Genomic DNA, 4,719 nt, shown 5'->3' with positions numbered 1-4,719 from the left:
TCTATGGTTATCTGGGAAATTATTTCTGTTTTGAATTTTTCTAGAGCCTGATTGATCTGTTTTGTTACTTCCTGGGCTTTGAGTTCAGGGTGTCCTGGTGGTTCACTATTGGCCTTTTCATCCTCGTTTGCCCTACTGTTTGCCATTGGTAAACTAAGTCTGTCCTTGTGTCTTGCTTAAGTGTTTTCTCATTTTTATTTTTGTTGTTGGACTGTCCTTGGTTTAATCTCTGGATTATCACCCAAATCTTCCTGATATAGTTGCACCCTAGCTTCTGTGTCTCTAATGACCTACAGACATTCTCATCTTCATAACATCAGAAAAAACAGCTCATCAAATCAACTGCAATGCTTTATCCCAACTGATACAATCAGCAACACATTAAGATCAAGCACAACTTTGACACAGACCACCAGTGGTAGTCACTAGTCTATCACCCTTAAATCATTTGAATTAAACTGAAATCAAGAAGCAGTCCAGAACATGTCTGCTGTGAACAAAATTTCAATATAGTGTATTTACCATTTAATGGCTCAGACAGAGTGAGGATGCAAGGCCCCTGATCTCAGTTAGCTGATGGCTGAACCTCATGATGCTGACTGACCTCAGGCTGCAAGGCCCAGATTGAGTTCCCCTACCTTCTGAATGGTTGAACTCCGCAATGTTCTATTATAGGTTTCCCACGCCCTTTCTTTAAAGATGTTCAAAGTTGGGAACTCACAAAAATACCCTTGATGACCACCTCTGCCTCTGCAGGTGGGTCCAAAGACTGGCACAGTCAGGAGGTCTGAGAGTGCTGAGGGGGTATAGGGGTTCAGGGGCACCCATGAGGCTACCTTCCCGGCGCTTGAGCAATGGCAGCTGGGTCGGGAGCAAGCATGTCTCTCCTTCCCGCGGTGGATTGGGGCCCAGGCTGCCTCCCGGCACTTGAGTGATGGCGGCTGGGTCGGGAGCAGGCGTGGCTCTCTGGCTGGAACTTCTTGACCTATAAGGCTAAGGACCGATCTGTCCTATTACTGATCTACATGGTATAGGCTAAAAATCAAATATTTAAATGGGTTACTGGGTGGCTACATGTGATTGAAGGAGGAAGAGTACAAAACACTTGATAGCTGGTCTGTGTATTTTACTACTTTTGATAGAGAAACAGAGAGAGATAGTTCTCTGCTACAAGAAAAACAATAGCAGAAGTATGAGGATGTGTGGTGACTGGCATTGCATTTCAGCGTTCGGGAAGCAATGTGGAGTGGTGGGACCTGTCAAACTGAAGGAAGGAGCAGCTCTGCAAATTGTTGCCATATGGTGTTATAAGCCCAATAAACATATCTATTTTTCAAGAGAAGTTGGGAACTACAGTATGTATGTAAAATCTCTCATTTTGAATATGTTGGAAACTAATTTATTAAAAAAAGGACAGTAATAGGTGGACCAAATATAAACTATTTGCTAATTTTGCTATCTGCAGGGCTATTATTTTCAGGCAAAGCTTTTGCAGTTGCCTCAAAAAAAATCAGACTACAACTGTAAAGACCAAGGCTTAGTTTATTTAGTAAGAAATTGACACGTTGTTAATTTTATGCTATTTGTTGTGGTGTTAAAAAATGCTTATATGTACCTCCATGCATTTCCTGCATGCATTGTTTACATTTATTTCAATGAAAGGATGATTTGGTTCAGCACATTGAGTAAGTTTTTCTTTCAGGAAAAATGTGAAAACTATTAAAAATGCTAGGTTGAGGGGAGAGAATATGACCCATTGGCGCATCATCAGTGGGGAAAGCCTAATTTTCATCCAGACAGCAACATAAAGAGATTGCCATTTTCTACGAGTGGAATGGTAACGTGAGGGGTCCTGGAGGATGAATATCAGAGTTAACATGTGGGTTACATTTTCATGTTTCTCTCAACACTGTCTTAAGAAACTGCAACTAATTTTCAACCGTATGTTGAAACATAGTTGCATATGTAAGAGCAAGACTTCAACAAATTTGTTAATTACCTCCATTTTGGCTTCAGAATCAAAATACTGTTTACAGAGGTAGGAAACCAGCAGAAATCTCAATCCCTTTGTGTAGATATCTTGATTAATAATTGCACAGGATCTAGTATACTGAGAATAGGAAGTAACACATTTTTTGCTTGACCATGAAATTTATTTTTTTATTAGTAAGTGTTTGCAGTACATAATGTTTACATTCCTTGTGTGGAACTGGTACACTTGCATGACATGTTTCAATCCCTTCCCCTCCTTTCCTTACCTTCTCCCTCCATCTCTTGATCCTCTTCCTATCTTCCTATTATCTATCTTTCAATTTGTCTTTATTTACAATTTGGTATTATATAAGAAAAGCCATGCAATATTTAAGCTTTTACGTCTTATTTATTTCACTTAACATTGTGATCTGGAGGACTATACATTTTCCTATACATGATGCAAGTTTGTCTTTCTTTATAGCAGAGTAGCATTCCTCTGTGTGTAAGTACCACATTTTAAAAAATCTATTCATCTGTTTATGGACATTTAGGGTGCTTCCAAAATTTAGCTATTATGAATTGTGCTGCTATAAAGATAGATATGCATGTATTATTCATTCTTCATACTACAAAAATTGTATGTATGTGTGCATGCGTGTTTGTATGTGTAGGAAGGAAGAGACAGGAGAAAAGGAAGACTAGAATGTTGCATTTAACCCATTTTCACATCTAAAGTGGGATTTTTATAGACAACATATAAGTGTATCTCTAGTTTTGCAGCAAGAGATACTCTGCTAATCTCTATCTTTTAATTGCTATATTTATATCATTTAAAATGACTATTACCTTTGGGTTCAGACTGTTCTTCTTTTTCTAGGACCTTGAAGTGCATCATCAGGTTATTTATTTGCGCTCACTGTTTTTGTGACGTGGGCTTTCACAGTGATAAACTTCCCTCTTAGGACTGCTTTTGGTGTGTTCCATAAGTTCTGGTATGTTGTACTGGCATTATCATTTAGTTCTGGAAACTATCTTATTTCTTCCTTGATTTTTTCTGTAGCTCATTGTTTATTTAAGAGTATATTGTTTAGTTTCCATGCATTTGCATAATTATGTGTTTTCTTTTGTTGATTTATAGTTTCATTGTGCTAGGATTGAAGGATATGCGTGGTATAGTTTCATTGCTATTACATTTACAATAGCTTGCTTTATGGGCTAGTATGTGGTCTATTTTGGGAAAAGTTCCATGTGCTGCTGAGAAGAGTGTGTATTCTTCTGTGGTGGGGAGAAACACTTTACAGCAGTGGTGGCAAATCTATGGCACGTGTGTTCTAGTGGGCTGTTTGTATCATCGAAAGTGCTAAAGGTTCAACCATCCCTGTGCTACAGATATCTATTGAGTCCATTTGTTTAAAGGTTTGGCTCAAGTCTGATATTTCTTTGTTGATTGTTTTGTCTAGTTGATAGGTCTATTTGTGATAGTTGGGAAGTGAGGTCCCCCCTTTAATTGTGTTAATGTTTATCTGATCTTTTATTTCCAGTAATACTTGTTTTATGAAATTGGGTGAACTGTTGTTCAGTGCATATATATCAATAATTGTTATTTCTTCCAGTTGAATTGTCTCCTTAACCAATACATAGCCATCTTCTTTGGCTCTTTTGATCAGTTTTGGATTCTGTTTCTTGATTCATTCTACCATCTGCATCTTTTGATTGAGAAATTGAGAGCATTCACATTCAGAGTTATTACTGATAGACATTGACTTATTCCTGTCATTGCCTTTTATCCTCTTGCTGATTCTCTATGTTTCCCTTCTATTTAATGCTCACCCTACCTGGTGTATACTTTCTTTTAAACCTTTTGTCATTTTTAGCAGCATTGTCTCATTCTAGGATACCCTTGAAAGTTTTTTGGAGTGCTAATTTGGGGTCATGACCATGCTGTATAAAATCTTTATTATGAGAATATCTTATTTCTTAAATTTTGGAAGACAGTTTTGCAGAATACATCAGACTGGGTGGGAAATTGCTCCCCATTAGGATTTGAAATATTTAACTCCAAGCTCTCCTGGCCTTTAATGTTTGTCCAGAAGTCTGCTGTAATTTTAATGGGTTTACTTTTCTTTATACGTGATTTGTTGTTTTTCTTTAACTGCTTTTAAGATTCTGTTCTTGTGGTGGACTTCCAGGATTTTGACTATGATGTATCATGGAGAATTTCTTTTTTGATCATGGCTATTTGGTGTCCTATATTCTTGAGTTATCCCTATGTTAATTTATTTTCCTTACTTGGAAAGTTTTCTGCTATTATTTCAGTAAGGGGTTGTGCCATTTGTGCTGCCTTCTGATTTTTCACTAATTTCAATTAATCTTATATATTTTTGTGTGTCCTCTAGAGGCTATTAAATTCATTTTTTATTTTTTTGTTTCTCCTATTGTTTTTAAGGTATATCTCATTAACTGGTCACTGACAAAAGCCATGACTTCTTGTTCTGACACTCTGTTCTTCTTTGGTCACTTCTGTTATCTGAACTTTTGACAAAATTTCTATTTGGTGTCATTTTTATGGACTCATTTTTTTCATGCTGGTTACTCATGTTTTGTATCATTTGTTTCACTCTGCTAGCTTTTTATTAGTGTATTCTGTGGACTCACTGATCATTTTGTTTATATAGCCTATTATCTGTTTGCTTGTGTCTTCTGTGAGCTTGTCAAATGCATTATATAACTGATTTATTATCTCCT

The sequence above is a fragment of the Fukomys damarensis genome, unplaced genomic scaffold, assembly GCF_012274545.1.
Source record: "Fukomys damarensis isolate Sample0158 unplaced genomic scaffold, DMR_v1.0_HiC HiC_scaffold_2, whole genome shotgun sequence".
NCBI classification, from domain to species: domain Eukaryota; kingdom Metazoa; phylum Chordata; class Mammalia; order Rodentia; family Bathyergidae; genus Fukomys; species Fukomys damarensis.
Note: the sequence above shows the minus strand (reverse complement) of the source record.